This window comes from Mustelus asterias, chromosome 11 (assembly GCF_964213995.1).
Source record: "Mustelus asterias chromosome 11, sMusAst1.hap1.1, whole genome shotgun sequence".
Taxonomy (NCBI): domain Eukaryota; kingdom Metazoa; phylum Chordata; class Chondrichthyes; order Carcharhiniformes; family Triakidae; genus Mustelus; species Mustelus asterias.
Window position 1 is genome coordinate 37990977 of NC_135811.1, and position 19695 is coordinate 38010671.

Sequence of the window (19695 nt, forward strand, 5' to 3'; positions counted from 1 at the left end):
TTGGGGGAACTCTGCCCCAGTTACGATGCCATGGAGGCTGGAAGTTACAGGACTTTATGAATATTATCAGCAGCGTTCCCATGGCATTGCTCATGATAAGTTGAGTAACTTACTGGGCCATAACATTCAAGGAGTGGCAATCACAGTGAGATTTCCTATTTCCTATTTACCTACTCTAAAAGGCAGCCACAGCTTTGTAACCTAACCTTCTGACTCAGGCCGGTGAGAAAAGTACAGGGCAGCTGTCCAGGAATCCTCTCAGTTAAGAGCATGGGAAGTCCCATTATAATCAGTAATATTGGCACAAGTAATAATGGAGTTGCATTTTAATGTATACAAGATCAGTACAGAAAAGTTTCACTTGCACCCTTCATTTCCATGTTCTATCCTTCTGGGGGGAAGTATCGAATGAACAAAGAAAGGTACAGTACAGGAACAGGCCCTTTGACCCTCCAAGCCTGCACCGATCATGAAGCCTGCCTAAACTAAAGCCGTAGGCACTTATGGAGTCCGTATCTTTCCATTCCCATCCTATTCATCTATTCGTCTAGTTGCCCCTTAAATGCCGCTATCGTATCTGCTCCTACCACCTCCCCAGGAAGCGTGTTCCAGTGCAGGGTAATTGTCCAATGGTAGTTTGAACTTCCCAGGCAATCCTTACTAGGGAACTTCTGTTGGGGTCCCCATATGCATTTTTGGGGTACCCTGATCCCTCCAGGTCTGATGCCCCAGGAAACTGATGCTATTTCATAAGGACAGGAGAGTGACAACTTGTAATACATAATTTTAATCTGTGAATAAAGGTGGAGCTGCATCTATTTCTGACCTCAAAATCCATTGTTACGTAAATGAAACCCAGCTTGGACAGACAGAAAAAGACACATAAATGGACAGACGAAAAAATGGAGATAGAAAGATAAATAAATAGTTGGGGAAAGGCTAGAACAGGAAGGAACAGCAAGATAAACAAACAGGTAGGGCGGGATTTTCTGGCCATGCTCGCCCCAAGGCCAGAAAATCCTGCCCGAGGTCAATGGACCTTTGCATGGTCCGTGTCTGGTTATGATTCCTGTGGCGGGCGAGACTGGAAAATTCTGTCCTTAGAGGCAGATACAAAGGCGAAGTGATAGATAGAACATTAAACAGAGAGAGAAACAAAACAAGAGAGAGATAGGAAAAAGACATAGAAAAACAGCAATGAAAGCAACTAATGGATGGAAAAAAACAGGAGGGAAAAAGATAGAGATAGCGGTTAAAGAAATAAAGGATGAAGAACCAATAGAAAGATGTACTGAAACAGAAAGGTAAAAGTGTTGATGGCAAAGAAGCTTAAAATAGTCAGAAAGAAAAAAGGATCAACAGAAAGAAGGAGATAGCAAAAAAGGGCAACAACAGGAAGCAGAGACAAAAAAGAGATTGGTTAAAAAAAGAGACATGGAAAAAAGAGAAAATGTAAGAAGAAAAAGAGTGGAGGAATAGCACAAGCAGGAAAGTAGTCACCTTCTCTATAGTTACCTGAGTGGGAGGGGATTATGACATTCTGATCTTGTAAACCCAGCTCTCAATCAGATGGAATTATTTTTTGTTTCTTGAGAGGTCTGTACGTATTTGCTCTCATATTCTATTTGTGTCATTTTTTTTTCATTCTGAAGGAATGACTGCAGCCGCACTCGGATACAAAAGCCATGTTACTGCCCTATTGCTCTGTTTGGTGAAGCATTCTTCCCATTACTGCCATCCCTGAACTAGACTTATAGGCGACATGTGTTCAGGCTGTTAAGTGATTGGAAACTGCAATGTGCCAGCTTTAATTGCATCCGCCATCCTGCTCCAACTTAATGAGCTTAATTGTTATTTTCACTGCAGGTTTACAAACCCATTTCTAATATTACACAACAGACACCTTATCCAATGCTTGGAGAATTGCTGTCTCTGGGCGTTGTTAGAACATCAGAAAAAAATTTCAACACTGTAAAATCGCTCGCAGTTTTCTCTATTCTAAAGCTTCCATTTCCAGTTGAGCAGATGTGCTACTGCTGAAGGTGGATGGAGAGAAGATCAGCAAAATATGCATACAGTGTATTTATTAATTTTACTTAAATGTTATCAATCATGTGCATCACAATCAAATGATACTAATAATGGTCGCTTGGATTTGGTACCACAGATGTTAGATGCATCCAGTTGGTCGTTTGTAAGCCAAGAATGATATGCATTCAGTTTAAAGTGGGACCTGGTTCTGAATGTCCTGGGCTTGTCTTTTTAAATTTTTAAAAATATCTCCTCTTTAAAGACTAATTCCTGAATGTGTCTGTAAATTTAAAGACCAGTTCTCCTGAATACTTTAGAAAGTGCAATGCAAATGTGGTAAAATGATATTCATCTTACTTATCTGATAGCAAAAAGATCACATTCAGTACCATCACACACAAATTCACTGTCCAAAATTACAGTATTGTGTTTACAATGTTGTCATCCTTTTAATTCATTAATATATTTCATCTGTGCTCACCATAGACTTTAAAAACAAAAACAGTAAAATTGCATTCATGCGAATATTTGATCCTGGTCTATTTAAATGGTTACAAGCTGATTACACAAATTAAATTCATGAGGGAGTCAATTATGCAATCTACAGATTTTATACAAGATCACTAGCTACAGATGAAGTGGGCTATTCAACTCATCTCAGTTCATCCATCTATAAAGACCCTAGAGTCTCCATCACAGTATCTAATTGTTTCTTAAATAATTCCAGAGCTTTTGCTCCACTACCTCTCTCGGAAGTTCATCCCATGTGTTGATCATTCTGTGTGAAAAAGAACTTCCTGACTTCAATCATTCATTAGTTTGCATCTGCCCCTTGTTCTATTATCAGGGTTTAATTTGAAATTGTGTTCTGAATTTACCTTTTCTATACAGTTTAACATGAGGTGACATCTCTATCACCTGTTCTCAAAACAAAACAGCTCAAGGTTCTCCTCAGTGTATTTCATAGCAATCTCTCTTTTATTTTAGGAGTTTGCACATTACTTGGTGACCATTGGGACACTCATTGACAGTAACTTGCACGCAAATAAAGAGACGCATCTCGCTTCAATTTCTGCAGCCTGGAGGTGACCGTGTTCTATATTTATGTTAGCCATGATGTGCATCACGTGATGAAGGAGCAGTGCTCCGAAAGCTCATGATTCCATGTAAACCTGTTGGACTTTAACCTAGTGTTGTGAGACTTCCTACTGTATTAATGTTGAGTGTGTGAAAATGCAGCCCCCTTCTATTAATTGAAGGTGCTGCTCCTCAATTTCTGGTTGCATTTCAGCCCTACACTTCTGATTTTTGTCCACCCAGTGCAGAGGGGGCCATGCAGATCAGAGGATCTAGATTGCTTTCAGGAAAATTTTCTACAGCAATATGTGTCCAGCCCAACAAGAAAGAATGTACTGTTGGAAATGAGGTAGCCAAGCAGATCAAGTGTTAGTGGGGGAACATTTAGGAGACAGTGATCATTGTATTGCAATCTTTAGGATGATGATAGAAAATGATACTAGGCAATCCATAGTAAAAATAATTAACTGGGGTCAGCTGGCTTCAATGGGGCAAGAACGGAGCTGCGCTGGTTAGATTGGAATGGAAGGTTGGCGGGAAAAACTGTAGCTGAACAATATACTAACTTCAAAACAGAAATGGTGTGGACACAGCAAAGGTTTATTCGCTTAAAAGGGAAAGGTAAGGCAAACAAATCCAGAGCTCCCTGGATGTAAAAGGAGATAGAATTTAAGATAAAGAAGAAAAAGTGGCAGGTTAGAGAATACAGTTGAGAGCCAAGAGGAATTCAGAAGGTTCAGAGGGGAGTTGAAAAATCATATTAGAGAAGCAAAGAGGGATTATAAGAAAATACTGGCAGCAACTATAAAGGGGAATCCCAAAGTCTTCAATAGGCATATAAATAGTGAAAGGCTGGTAAAGGGAGGAGTAAGGCTGATTAGGGACCTTAAAGGGAATTTACACACGGAGGCTGGAGGTATGGTTGAAGTATTAAATGAATACTTTGCACCTATCTTTACCTAGGAGGTAAATGCTACCCAGGATATGGTGACAGACCAAGGGAACTCTGTTTCTAGAAAGGTTCAAAATTGACATGGAGGAAGTGTTAAGTAGACTGTCAATACCAAAGTTTGACAATGCACCAAGACCGGATGAGATGCATCCAAGGATATTGAAGGAAGTGAGAATGGAAATTGTAGGGTGCTGCCCATAATCTTCCAGTCTTTTCTAGACTCGGGAGTTGCCAGATAACTGGAGATATACAAAAGCTATGCCTTTGTTCAAAATAGGTTATAAGGATAGCCCAAGCAAATACAGGCCAGTCATTTTAATATCAGCAAACGGGTGGAGGTGTGGGGACTATAGCGCATCATCAACCCTGGAAATTACATTTTAATTTGATAAATTTTCTTTCAAATTTCAGTTTTTATTCCAATAAGTTAATAGTGCCCCTTTCCCATGGGACATTAATTGATATATTGGTATCAAAAGAGGTATAAAGAGACACTTCTCCTGTGACCGGTGAGTGCCACGAGAGCAGAAGTATATCTTCAACAGCAAAAATTGCACCAGGATTTTCCACCTTGGCAGGAAAGGTTGCTGCTCGATGCCTACTCTGACAGAGCAATAACCCTGGAAATAGGCCATCAGTGGCTGCAGCAGCAGGCCCACAACCATGGGGCCCTTTTGTAAATATGTTCCTCGATTCGGGATTCCCGAGACACTATCTAGTGACAATGTCCTGAAGCCCTACCCTTGGCCCTCATTATCATGCGCTCCCATCCCAATCGTACCACCTCTTTGGCACCTTATGAGATTATAATTTGATGCCCCATGCGCTTACCTATCTCCTCAACCCTCACTATTAAACAAATGAATATCCACTCCATGGACAAAGGAATAATGGATTATTGCATAGCTCTAACCAACTCTCTTAAAAGTTTGCATTCCCAGGTCGTCGAAGCTCAGAAGCAAATCACCACTGAGGGCTGCCATACCTATCAACCAAGAGACTTAGTCTTCGTTAAGACCTTCCGAAGAAAGCATTGCCTGGAACCTTGGTGGGAGGGACCTTACCACATCGGGCTGACAACTCACACAGCCATGGAAGTGGAAGGGGAACCTTTGTGGATACACGCGACTCACATCAAGCGGGCATCCTCAGAAGAAGAAATTTAAACAAGAACTTGATACTGTTTGAAATGTGGATTTTTGGTTGTCATTGGTTGTACTATCCTTTGCAGAGGCATAGATTAGCAATTCCGCAATTTGAAGAATGCAAGCTGTCGCTTCACAGGACAACCAGACCCAATGTTGGATCTGTACTCACCTCCCTGCCACCCCCGCCTCATCAGAAATGCATTTTTTTGCTCCCCCTTCAAACCTTGCAGTCTGCGGAAGCCACGGTGATCCTCATCCAACGGGCGCCTATCTGCAGGCAACAGCCTACCCTTGTGGCCATTAAGGCACCAGCATGGCTGTGTGTTAGGAGGAATTATACCCATGGGGCCATCCGGGTGGATGATCTTCCATTGAGCTCCTGTACTTACCTTGCTGATTATGACTACTGGGAAGCCCAGTTTTGCTTCCACAATTTGTCTGGTCCCATGACATCCTTCTGGGATTGCACGACTAACAACCCCTTATGCATCGCTCAGGCCCCCACATCTGAGGCCAAACTCCATTATACCAAGGGTGAGTGTGATTGCCAGAGGTCATACAACCTCACCCTCAATGGTCTCGTTACCGTCTGGCCCTCTGACGGCATCTATCCCAAGGGAGTAGGGCCCTGTAACCATCAAGATCGGTACAGGTGTGCAGACCAAGTAGCCCTAAGGGCTCTACGTCTCAGTCAGACTTGTCATATCCGTTGGTATGCCCAGGAGAAATCTCCCCACACCCAGTATTGGTTCACCTTTTGCCAAAACTCCACATTCTGGTACCCGACCCTTGTTCACAATGGCTTTGTGGGGATGGAGCCTACAAGACCCACCTGTCGATTGGGCCGGCACCTGCACCATAGGTCACATGATCCCTGAGGCCTTTGGGGTCAAGCACTTATCCATCTACAACCACCTAGGATTCATGAGGCGTCAGGAATGGTCAGTTCCAATCCCACTAGCCATCTGTAACACCGGCTTCCGCCACTTTGCCCGAGCCCTCCTCCCAGGTCTTGGGGTCTCAGAATTAGAAAAGCCCATTATTAATATTTCTGCTACCATGCAAATAATTGAAAACAGCATCGTGGATGCCATTCAGGGCCTGCAGACAGAGATTCAGTCCCTTTCTAAAGTGGTGCTACAGAACCGCATGGCCCTTGATCTTCTGCTAATAGCGCAGGGGAGAGTTTCCGTGGCAGTCAATGAGACATGCTATTTTTACGTTAATGAGGATCGTAAGATCAAGACAGACATACATACCACTCAGGAGCAGGTGTGTCATTTGCACTCAGTTGCTCAGGCCAACTGAGTGCAAAATACTTTGACTGGTGGGGCTGGCTCCCTAACTTTTGGTTTGGGGACTTTCTTTCAAGGTCCTTCTCAAATACCTTATTATAGGCCAGGCCTTGCTCATTATCCTGTACGTAGTTATTCAGCTTGTCTCTTGCTGTATCTGTTCTATCTATCATCCTCGTTCTTTTGTCCACAGCCCAACACCCCATCGTCTTTCAGTCCTCCCAGTCTACAAACCGACTGAGGAAGAATTTAGAAAGCTGATGTGCATAGACGTAGGAATCATGGAGGACCCATAATGTTGTTCTTAGAGGACAAAAAGGAGGGAAGTGTGGAAATTAAAACGTTCAGATTGAAGTTTCATAGCTTGGAAGTTAAATTGTGTGAAAGTTAAAGTGTTCAAATTAAAAAATCATGCTTTCTCTGTACAGTAGTGGAAAATGTTTATCAGCTTACTGACCTTCAAAAGGAGTCAGTCTCTGCTATTTTTTTCGTAGGCCCCAAAACATCTTCCTTTTTCAACCTTCACCAGAGGGTGAACAAGACCAGATTTCTTTCCATAACAAATACCAAAGGCAAGATATGGGGATATGTTGTGCAAATGAAGGATTAGCAGAAGTCAATTTTTTATCGAATGAGAGAGGGCAAAGGCCAGGATTTAAATGGCAAATATGTATGTCAATGAAAGATGTGAAAAATCTTTTTTTCCTGATTTGCTGTAATTAGCAGTAACTGCTGAGCTGTTTCTCTGTAACTTCAGAACTGCTCTGGCCATTCCGTGTTGACTGTAGAGAATTCTCCTTGTGCACAAGTAATTAAAGATCTTGCATTGGATGAATGATGTCCGGCGCTGTTTGTGTAAGGAGTCGACTGAGTGTCTTTAGATTGCTGTTACTCGAGAGAATGCTAACATCTCCACCTTTATAACATTGCCTGACTTCTCCCTTGCCTCAGCTTATCTGTTGCTGAAGCTCTCATGTGTGCCTTTGTAACATCTAGACATGACTATTCCAATCAAGTCCATTCCAGTTTCACACGTTCTACCCTCTGGAAACTTGCGGTCATCCAAACCTCTGTTGCCTATGTCCCATTTTGCATCAAAGTCTGTTCCTCTATTGCCCTTGTGCTCACTGACCTATATTGGTTTCCAGTCAAACAATGTCTCGATTTCAAAATTCTCATCCTTGATTTTAAATCCTTCCTTGGCCTTGTCTCTCCCTACCTCTGTAATCCCCGCCAGCCCCACAACCCTCTGAGATATCTGCACCCCTTTAAGTCTGACCACTTGCGCATCATAGATTTTAATTCCTCTACCATCAATGGCTGTGCCTTCAGTTGCCGAGATCCTAAGCTCTGGAATTTCCTCCCTAAAACTCTCTGCCTCTCTTCCTTGTTTTTTTCCTTGAAGACACTCCTTAAAATCTCTATCTTTGAAGCACTTGGGAAGTTTTGTTAATGTGATCTAAATTTTTTAATTCATTTGTGGGACATGGGCGTCGCTGGCTGGCCAACATTTATTACCCATCCCTAAGTTGCCCTTGAGAAGGTGGTGGTGAGACGCCTTCTTGAGTCGCTGCAGTCCATGTTCTGTGAGTTGACCCACAATGCTGTTAGGGAGGGAATTCCAGGATTTTGACCCAGTGACTGCGAAGGAACGGCGATATATTTCCAAGTCAGGATGGTGAATGGCTTGGCGGGGAACTTGCAGGTGGTGGTGTTCCCATTTACCTGCTGCCTTTGTCCTTCTGGTTGGAAGTGGTCATGGGTTTGGAAGGTACTGTCTAAGGATCTTTGGTGAGTTCCTGCAGTGCATCTTGTAGATAGTACACACTGAGTGTCGGTGGTGGAGGGACTGAATGTTTGCAGATATTGGTGCCAATCAAGTGGGCTGCTTTGTCATTGTTATTGTTTAAGAGGCTCCTTAACCATACTTTTGGTCACCATTCCTACTATCTCCCTCTGGGACTTTGTGTCAAATTTTTGTTTGATAAGGCAGCTTGGAATCTTTTATTACTTTAAAGGCAGCATATCATGCAATTTGATTGCTGTTGTTGATTGATGCTTCAAATTTAAATAAGGTTAATTAAAGGTCCCCTTTGGGGGCTGCCCTTTAGAGTATGAGAGCAGTATTGTTATCTTGATGACTCTGGTAAGATCATTGGATGTTTTCCAGCATTATAGCCATGTCCTTTTCCTACAGGTGATGGAAGTATTGCATGGAAGGCTTTCTGTCATCGGGGGGAAGGATACTTCCCTCCTCCTATTCACATTCTGGACCAGGACCTCCAAAGAGCATTGACGCAACTGGAGATCCAAGCTGCAGTTCTTGCAGCCACCCATGTGTTCTGATGTGTTTCCCTGCTCTCCACAGCCAGAATGCATCTGCTTTGACGAGTGGTTATCCAGATGTAAAACGTTGGCTCTATTCTCTCTCTACCGTCAGACCTGCTGAGATTTTCCAGCATTTTCTACTTTTGTTTCAGATTCCAGTATCTGCAGTAATTTGCTTTAATCTCTTTAAGAGGTCCCTTATATGGCATCAATGATGATTGATTTTTGCCCTCCACCGTCTCCCAACCCAACAAACAGAGATGTCCAATGATTATTGTGGGTAGCATGGACTTCACGTCTGACTCATAATATTCATGCTGCCTGGAGCAACACAAATGTGTGTTCAGTGCATACCAGCTACCTGTGTGCCTGTTTCCTAGTGTAATCCAATTTCTAGGCCAATCAGCAAGTGTATTAAACCCTGAATCGGTAGCTATTTAAATATCAATTCTAGAGATTCAAGCATTTGTTCTTCATTTGTGTAACACTTTATAATTTTCTGTATTAAATTTCAGCTGCCAGTACTCAGCCTATTTACATCTTTTGTAGTTGCTGTGTTCCTCCTCCAATTCAGCTGCCCCTCCTGGTTTGGCATCCATCTGTGAATACAACTGGTTTGCATTAAGCTGCTGAATCTAAATCATTATTGTAAAGTGGAAACTGCAGCGGTCCCAAATCTAATTCCTGGGGCATTCCCCTCAGCACTCCTCCCCTCCATATGAACTCTTTTAACCATGGCATGCTGTTCCTTGCCATTTAACAACTTCTTATTCATTTGCAAATTCTACATTGAATTGCACTAATTTAGATACCAGAGTAGCAGTGCAGATGGGAGTAGGAAGCTCCAAAGGGACATTAATCAGGTGAGTGATATAAAGTATGGTAGATGGAACTTAATGTGGGCAAGTGGTCATCTACTTTGGACTTAAGGAGTATAGTCTAAATGATGCAAAACTATGAAGTGCAAAGGAGCAAAGATCTGTTGGAGTCCATGTATACACATCATTTAAAGCGATTGAACAGGTACAAACAGTATCCATCAAACAAGCTAGTTAAATGTTGACCTTTATTCAAGGGAACTTAATTACAAAGAAGATAAACTTGGACTCTTGTTGTGTACAGTGTTGGCCAGACCCCACCTGGAGTGCCGCATTCTATTTTATCCATCAAACCTCAGGATGGTAAGTTCTGAAAGCTATCCGACAGGAAGCAGAGAGTCAGAATAAATGGGTGCTTTTCTGGCTGGCGGATGGTAACTAACTAGTGGTGTGCCGCAGGGATCGGTACTGGGGCCTCAACTATTTACCATTTATATAGACGATCTGGAGGAGGGGACTGAGTGTAGGGTAACAAAGTTTGCAGACGACACAAAGATAAATGGAAAAGTGAATCATGTGGAGGGCGTAGAAGGTCTGCAGAGAGATTTGGACAGGCTGAGTGAGTGGGCGAGGATCTGGCAGATGGAGTGTAATGTTAACGAATGGGAGGTTATTCACTTTGGAAGAAATAATAGCAAATTGGATTATTATCTAAATGGAAAGAAATTACAACATGCTGCTGTGCAGAGGGACCTGGGGGTCCTTGTGCATGAGACGCAAAAACCCAGTCTGCAGGTGCAACAGGTGATCAAGAAGGCAAATGGGATGTTGGCCTACATCGCAAGGGGGATAGAATATAAAAGCAGAGATGTCTTGCTGCATCTGTACAGGGCATTGGTGAGGCCGCAGCTGGAATACTGTGTGCAGTATTGGTCCCCTTATTTGCGGAAGGATATATTGGCCTTGGAGGGAGTGCAGAGAAGGTTCGCCAGGTTGATATCAGAGATGAGGGGTGTTGATTATGAGGAGAGTCTGAGCAGATTGGGTTTGTATTCGTTGGAATTTAGAAGGCTGATGGGGGAGCTTATAGAGACCTATAAGATAATGAAGGGGCTGGATAGGGTAGAGATGGAGAGATTCTTTCCACTTAGAAAGGAAACTAGAACTAGAGGGCACAGCCTCAAAATAAAGGGGGGTCAGTTTAGGACAGAGTTGAGGAGGAACTTCTTCTCTCAGAGGGTGGTGAATCTCTGGAATTCTCTGCCCACTGAAGTGGTGGAGGCTACCTCGTTGAATATGTTTAAATCACGGATAGATGGATTCCTGATCGGTAAGGGAATTAGGGGTTATAGGGATCAGGCGGGTAAGTGGAACTGATCCACTTCAGATCAGCCATGATCTTATTGAATGGCGGGGCAGGCTCGAGAGGCTAGATGGCCTACTCCTGCTCCTATTTCTTATGTTCTTATGTTCTGTGGTGAACCATAGATGGTTACCACTATGGGTACTTGTACATATGTTACTGTTGTCACTGTTGGGGTTAGGGTTGGGGTGTTCTACCTGTTGGTATTGTTCTGTGGTACACTCCGGTTGGCTCCGCCTACCTGTAGGAGTATAAAGGTCACTGCACTGCCTGGTGACCCTTTAGTCTGGGACTGTATTGTTATATAGTATGCTCCATTCTTGTTACTAATAAAAGCCTTTATTTCCCGGGTACGATCCAGCCTCCCGAGTGATTTAATCGTGCATCATGTTATGAAGAAGGGTCAATGACCTGAAATGTTAACAATAAACTATATTTATGTAGCACCTTTAAAATGCTGAAACATCCCATGGTGCTTCAGAGGAGCACAGAGCCACGTAAGGAGATATTAATTCAGATGACTAAAAGCTTGGTCAAAGAAGTGTCTTAAGGGAGGAAAGTGAGATAGGGAGGAAAGAGGTGTAGAGCTGGAATTGCAGAGCTTAGGGCCCAGGCAACTGAGAGCACAGTCATCAGTAGTGGGGGAATTATGATAGGAATGCACAAGAGGCCAGAATTAAAGGGGCGCAGATATCAGAGGATGATGGGGCTGGAGGAGATTACAGAGATAGGGAGGGAAGGGGCCGTGGATGGATTTGAAAATAAGGATGAGATTTATAAAATCAAGACATTGCTTGATCAGGAGCCATTGTAGGTCAGTGAGTGCAGGTGTAAAATGGGGACAGGACTTGCTGGAAGTTAGGATATAGGCAGCAGTGCTTTGGATGACTTCAATGTTACAGATGTAGAAAGTAGAATGTGGGAGACCAGCTAGGGGTATGTCCGAATAGTTGCATCTAAAGGTAACAAAGACATGGAAGAGGCTTTCAGCAACAGATGAGCTGGGACAGGGCGAGGGTGCACAAAGTTCCAGAGGTGGAAATAATTAGTCTCAGTGATGATGTAATTATGAAGTCAGAAGATCATTTCAGAATCAAATGTGACATCAAGGTTGTGAACAGTCTAGCTTAATCTCGGAGAGGGGGTGGAGTTGATGATGAGTGCACACAGTTTGGAACAAGGACTGAAAACAAAAGCTTCAAATTTCTCGAGATTTAATTGGAGTGAATTTTATGCTTATCCAGTATTGGATATCAGATGAGTAGTCTGATTATTTGGCAAGAGTGGAGGAGTTGAGAGAGGTGGTTGTGAGGGAGAGCAGGGTGTCAAAAACATACATGTGAAAACTCACAGCGATGATGCAGTCAAGAGCAATCTGTAGATGAGAAATAGGAGAGGCCTCGATCCTTAGGGAACAACAGAGGTAACGGTGCGGGAACGGGTAGAGAAGCCATTGCAAGTGATTCTCTGCCTTGATTAGATAGTTAAGAATGAAACCATGTTAGAGCAGTCCCACCCAGCTAGATGACAGCAGAGGAGCATTGGTGAAGGATGTTGTGGTCAACCATTTCAAAGGCTGCAAACCAGCCAAGAAGAACGAGGAGGGAATGTTTACCTTTGTCAGAGTCATGTAGAATGTCTTTTGTGATCATGATGAGAACCATTTTGGAACTGTGGCATGGGCAGATACGTGATTGGAGAGATTCAAACATGAAATTCTGGCAAAGATGGAAACAGATTTGGGCGCTAACAACATGTTCAATAACTTTGAAGAGAAAAGGGAAATTGGAGATGGGGAGATAATTGAGAGAATGGCTCAGTGTTGGCTCTTTGAGGAGAGGGCTGATGACAGCAGATTGAAAGGAGAGAAAAACACTTTACTTCACTCTTCACAGATGCAGCCAGACCTGCTGAGCATTTCCAGTACTTTCTGTTTTTATCTGTGGAAGGCTAGTATAACCTTGAAGGAAGTGATGCACAGATTCATCAGAGTGATACCAGGGTTAAATTGTGAGGACACTTGCATCAACTTGGCTGAAATTCCCTTGAATATCAAAGTGAGTTATCCAGGTGTTTAAAATCTTCTAAACATTCAATAGGGTAGATTTATAGGGCCGGGCCTTCACTGAGTAATCAAGACTCAGCGCACTTTTAAACATGGCGAGTGGGACCTGTTCCCAGATTCCGCCCCCATCCCCGGCACCCACAATTTTTGTTGGCATGCAAGAAAGGTGGCGGATGGGGACTGTTTGGGCCTAGTCTGTTCAAGAAATAAGTGGAAATCCCTCAGATTGTCCTCGTCAGGGGATAGAGGTGTAGAGAGACTGCACACCCACAGTTCCAACTTAAGATTCCACCTTGGGCATTTCTATACGGTTTTATGCCTGAAATATTTGGCAAAAATCATACTCAAATTTATTTTTCTTCTAATCTAGTCGAACTCCAGCTGTGTTGATAATATCATGGAGGGACACAAGTCTTAAAATAAATATGTCGACCCTTGGAATTCTGACAGGACCAGAGTTGCTGGAAGTGCCAGCTTACAATGCTCTGACAAGGGATCATCCAGACTCGAAACGTTGGCTCTATTCTCTCTCCACAGATGCTGTTGGACCTGCTGAGATTTTCCAGCATTTTCTGTTTTTGTCCCAGCTTACAATGGTTGCAGTGTCAGAGATGAATGTTATGGCATGGTGCATATAAGGTACATCACTGTGGTAAGACTAAGTGCTGTTGCTGAGACGGTTGGTGAAGAATGGAAGATGCCACTTTGTTTTCTAATTTTTTCATTGGAATGATTTAAACCCTGTCAGCCTAGTGGAAACCGGCTGGGCGGGCAGTTATAATCGCCAGCAGATGATGTCTGAACATTGTTCATCACACACGCAATCTTGAGCTATTTGATGGATTGGCTGTTCAAAGCTGTTAACTTGTCAGCTAAGTAAGAAATTATTCTTAAAGTATAATTCTCACCAATTTATCATCCTAGACTCTGGTCACTGCTATAGTTAATGCTTGGCATCTGTTAGTGCCGGTTCACTGTGACACACTAAATTACCTGTGTAATCTTTGATACTAGTTTTGTTAAGTTAATGTTGTCCATTATTAATTTGCTGCCCATCTAATGGATAACTGATTTGACTGTGAAGTGTTTGAGTACCCAACTTTAACTTTACATTGTGATTTCTAACCATTACATTGTACTTAGTGCACGAAAAAGTTCAGAGAGTCACTTTGAGGCATTTGTGTAGGCTAACTGAAAATTTGTAAATTCAATTAATTTTGAACTGAAGTGGGTTAAATTTATGGCCATTCAATGCGTCAAATCAGGCATCATTTCATCCCTAGAACTATTCAGGGAGATGAAACCTCAGGCAATTCCTTGGTACAGACTTAAAGGAGGGAATTGAGGATTTGTCTGGTTCCATGGCATGCACTTGTTAGGATATCGAAGCCAGCTTTCTTACAGGAGTTATTAACATAATTAAGGCAGGCTGATGAGTAGCTCTGTCAAAATTGTGGTAGAAAGGTCTGGTACATGAAGGATTAATGTGGGACTGAGTACACCACCATCCACATAGTGATATAAGAAGATACCTGACCCAGAGCCAGCGTCAGTCTGGACATGGATGCGGTTGGATTAAGATTTAGAATGAGGTCAGCTCCATAACTGATTTGATTTATTATTGTCATATGTATTATTATATTGTTTCTTGTGCATTATACAGGCAAAGCATACCGTACATTGAGAAGGAAAGGAGAGGATGCAGAATGTAGTGTTACAGTCATAGAGAGTTTATAAGAGTTAGAGTAGAGTTTTAAAAGCACAGGATGAGAGTAAAAGATAGAATTAGAGGGTATGCTGGGGACAGCTTGCACTATGCCGTCTCGCTTCGGCACCATCTTGGATCTTAACTGTACCTTCTGATATAAAATACACACATAGTTATAAGTTGTTAACGAAAACTTGCTGTTAACATACTCCGGACTGGAAGCCTACTCATGGTGTCTGAAGCAGGATTCTTCAACAATCAGGTCAGAAATCAGAAAGATACAGGGAGACCTGGAGCAGCAATCACAATCTTCTGTCTTGCAACCTTTGGAGCACCATGGCAAAGCCTGTAGCTGGCTTCTGGTGCTGTCGTTCTCTATCCACCACCAACCTTTAAGTGCAAGGCATCAGGGCCTAAAAAACAGCTCTGACATCTTCACCAAAGAGCTCCAACCTCGTCCGTGACAGGGATTCTCCAGTGCTGCTGCAGTGAATGGAGTTTTGGCTGAGCGCCCAATTCTCCATTCTCGCTGGCAGCTGGAGTGGGAATGGACGAGACCGGAGTATCCCGCCCCTTGTGTTACAATTGGGCTGAAAGCAGGAATTACAGCAGAATCCATCGCTTCATAATTTCAACAAAAATTGCATACTTGCACACACATTGGTGGCACATTTTGGGGCTCTGCATCTGCTGCCCAGGCAAAGGGAGTAGCGAGGAGGTGATACTCTGAAGCCCATCCATATTCCCACTTTGGATCCACTGAAGAAAGAACCGAAAATCGAGGCCATAGCTTTTACCATTCATTACTGATTATCACTGCTAATGTTATGATTGCTAAAAACGAAGCACAACTTGAAATATTCCAGAAGGTATGAACTGAAAAATCATCTGATTATAAAAGGCCACCCTGAAAGCCACTGACAAGTCATTTATTGTGCAGAGATTCCTACTGAAGTGTGTCAACAAGATAATATCCTCTTCTGAGGCTGCTATGAAATCTGGGATGTAGTAAGAGCATTTTGAAGTTAGCTGAAATTGTATACATATATTCTAATTATGAAGTCTACACAATTCAATATTATATGCGTACAAGTAAAAAAGAATAGGGTCCGTCATCCCACCCCCTGGCTAATCACATGGAGTGGGATTTTCTGGTCTCACCAGATTCATGGTAGGTGGGAGCAGAAAATTCAGATTGAGGCCAAAAGTTGGATTCCCGCTGGCAGTAAACAAGTCAGAATTTTCCCTTTGCCTCTTTCATTTCGGGATAATAGTACGTGGGTTTTCCCTGTGCTCCATGTCAAGGATGCCATCTGTGTGCATCATTATCATGTCATGAACACTCATTAAACCCGCAACTCCCCAGAATCACGTTCCTTCTCCCGATTACGTGCCAAGCCAGCGGGAAATTAGAGCGATCTAAATCATGACCAGATAAGTGGTGGGCAGTTGTCCACCCTCATCTCACTTGTGACTTTGAGGTGAGTGCGACATTCAAAGCCTACCTGCTCCGGTTCCTCAGGGATGCCAGTGTTAGCCCACATTGGGGGGTGTATGACTGAGTTGCTCACTGAGGCCACTTCGGCTGTTGACCTGGGCTGCTGACAGTGACTGCTATGCTATGCTGGCAGGACAGGTAAATGGGTGGGACACAAGGGTGAAGGGGGTTTGGTAGAATTAGAGGGGGACAGATGGCAGAGACATGAGGGATTTTGTTTTACTCATTCACAGGATTTGGATGTTTCCGGCCAGACTAACATTAAAGGCAATTAGGGATTGGCAATAAAAGAGGTGGGGAGTTGCCTTCTTGAACCACTGCAGTCCATACGGCATGTGGGGTTCAGTTGAGTGGGGAGGTAGATGACAGAGAAGTTTATTTATTAGTGTCACAAGTAGGCTTACATTAACACTGCAATGAAGTTACTGTGAAAATCCCCTAGTTGCCACACTCCGGCACCTATTCAGGTACACTGAGGGAGAATTTATCGTGGCCAGTACACCTAACCAGCATGTCTTTCGTACCATGGGAGGAAACCGGAGCACCCGGAGGAAACCCATGCAGACCCAAGTGACCCAAGCCAGGAATCGAACCCAGGTTCCTGGCACTGTGAGGCAGCAGTGCTCATCACTGTGCCACCGTGCTGCCCTATGAGAGTGAAGGGTGTTTGATAGGGCTGAAGGGGGGATAAATGGCAGGCAGAAGGAAGACTGGGGGTAGGGCTAGCTTTAGCCCCACATGGAACAGCAGAATGCTGACACAGAAGGAGGTGGATTGGATTCAATTTGCGCTGCATTGACTGGGAGGACATCCCCTGCCAGTGTCCTGAGGGTCACTGCCGCACTCAATCTTTTTGCCAGCGATCTGAAAAGCCTTTTACAGCAACTAACATCAAAAGCAATGTCAGCATTGAACCTTGGACTTCCAACCCTCAGGTTCCACCACGCCCTAATCTTTGGAAAGGTCAGCAGCCAAAGCTGGATGGAGTTACTTCTGGAAATGAAAGGCAGCACACCAGAGCAAAGCCTGCGTCAAGTGGACTTGCTGCAGTTGTCACCATCTGAATGAGACAACTCTTACTGCCACAGAGACACACACATGTCTGGAGAGACCATCATGGCTGCAGGACTTGTGCTCCGGCACAAACAATGAGGGCAGCTATCTGATATTGAGACAACATGAATGCAACTGAGCACACACAATCCATGGTGTCTTTTAATGAATATCACTTCCTAAGGCAATTTGGAGTCACTGGGATTCAAAATTTATTACTGCAATCTGCATCTTCTGTTTTCACAGACGAGTCAGTTACAACCATTGCCGAGACAATGCAGACCTACAATTTTTTGCAGGCAGCGAAAGCACCATAGAACCACATTTTGAAGCCCCTCAAAAGGATGAAAGATCGGTTCAAAGACTCACAAGATCCTGTGTCCAGATCGGTGGCTACATTGCCAACGAGCCGGAGAACTGTCAGAGGGTCTTTATCCTAGCTTATGCATTTCCAATTAAAAGGCCACATATCGAGGGCAGCACATCCTTATCTGTGGTGTTTTGCAGGATGGCATGTGGCATAAACCAATTAAAAATGTACATTCCATTGTGAGGTCTTGGCACATCCAGAGACACAAAAACAACGGTATTACATACCAGAATATCAAGTAAAAATTGCTCATAATTGAGGAAACAGTACCCAGTAATTGCACTTATCGTCAGCATTCTTTAAACAAACCGTCAACATGAATAAGCAAGAGAAAGAACAAATATATCAGTTACAGCTATTTGCAATAATGGATTTATGAAAGTAGTATTGATGTTGAGAATTCCTCTTCAAGATTAAATTTATCAGCTCTTGATCTTCCTAAAGTATCCAGCTTGAAATAAATCCATGGATCTGGTTGTATTGAGACAGCCTTAATAGAACTGTATCACACCATTATCTGGAGCAGACTTGCTGAGATAGATAGAGTGCTGCTTGTGCATGGCTAAACTGAGTTACAGTTTATGATTTTTTTTTCCATAGTAAACTTTTCATTAAGCATTTCTCTAATTAATCATCACATCAAACAAACTTTGATCAGGATCTCAAATGTGTGACCGATAGAATAGATGTAAAACATTTTTTTGCTGGAAAACTCCCTGTTATACATGCCAGAAAACTGCAATATTTAGATCCTATTCAGGAATGTTAGCAATAAATGTAGTTAACTGAGGAAGAACATATTTATCAATAGTGGAAAATAAGTGTTTGCATAAGAGAGAAAGAGTTTGGACACAAAGTTTGATTGCATTGTGGTCAAATTTTCTACATTATGGTTGTATTTTAGGTTCAAAATGGCTTCCATCTGTGCTCACATAAAATTCTGGATGCCATTTTGGGTAGGTCATTAGCATGGGCAATGTGAGCAACCACCTAGAGTAGGCAGATTGTCAGATCAGTCATGCTAGCATTGTGTGTGTGTAAGGTGTGAGATGTAGGTGTGAAGTTTGCAGCACTACATGTGTATGAGGATCATAGAATCATAGAAACCCTACATTGCAGAAGGAAGCCATTCAGCCCATCCAGTCTGCACCGACAACAATCCCACCCAGGCCCTATTCCCGGATAGGGGATGAGGTGAAGCTGTGAGTAGAACAGTACAGCACAGTACAGGCCCTTCGGCCCTCGATGTTGTGCCGAGCTTTGTCCGAAACCCAAGATCAAGCTATCCCACTCCCTATCATTCTGGTGTGCTCCATGTGCCTACCCAATAACCGCTTGAAAGTTCCTAAAGTGTCCGACTCCACTATCACTGCAGGCAGTCCATTCCACACCCCAACCACTCTGAGTAAAGAACCTACCTCGGACATCCCTCCTATATCTCCCACCATGAACCTTATAGTTATGCCCCCTAGTAACAGCTACATCCACCCGAGGAAACAGTCTCTGAACGTCCACTCTATCTATCCCCCTCATCATCTTATAAACCTCTATTAAGTTGCCTCTCATCCTCCTCCGCTGTAAAGAGAAAAGCCCTAGCTCCCTCAACCTTTCCTCATAAGACCTACCCTCCAAACCAGGCAGCATCCTGGTAAATCTCCTTTGCACTCTTTCCAATGCTTCCACATCCTTCTTATAGTGAGGTGACCAGAACTGCACACAATATTCGAAATGTGGTCTCACCAAGGTCCTGTACAGTTGCAGCATAACCCCATGGCTCTTAAACTCAAACCCCCTGTTAATAAATGCTGACACACTATAGGCCTTCTTCACAGCTCTATCCACTTGAGTGGCAACCTTTAGAGATCTGTGGATACGAACTCCAAGATCTCTCTGTTCCTCTACATTCCTCAGAACCCTGCCGTTGACCCTGTAATCCGCATTCAAATTTGTCCCACCAAAATGAATCACCTCGCGCTTATCAGGGTTAAA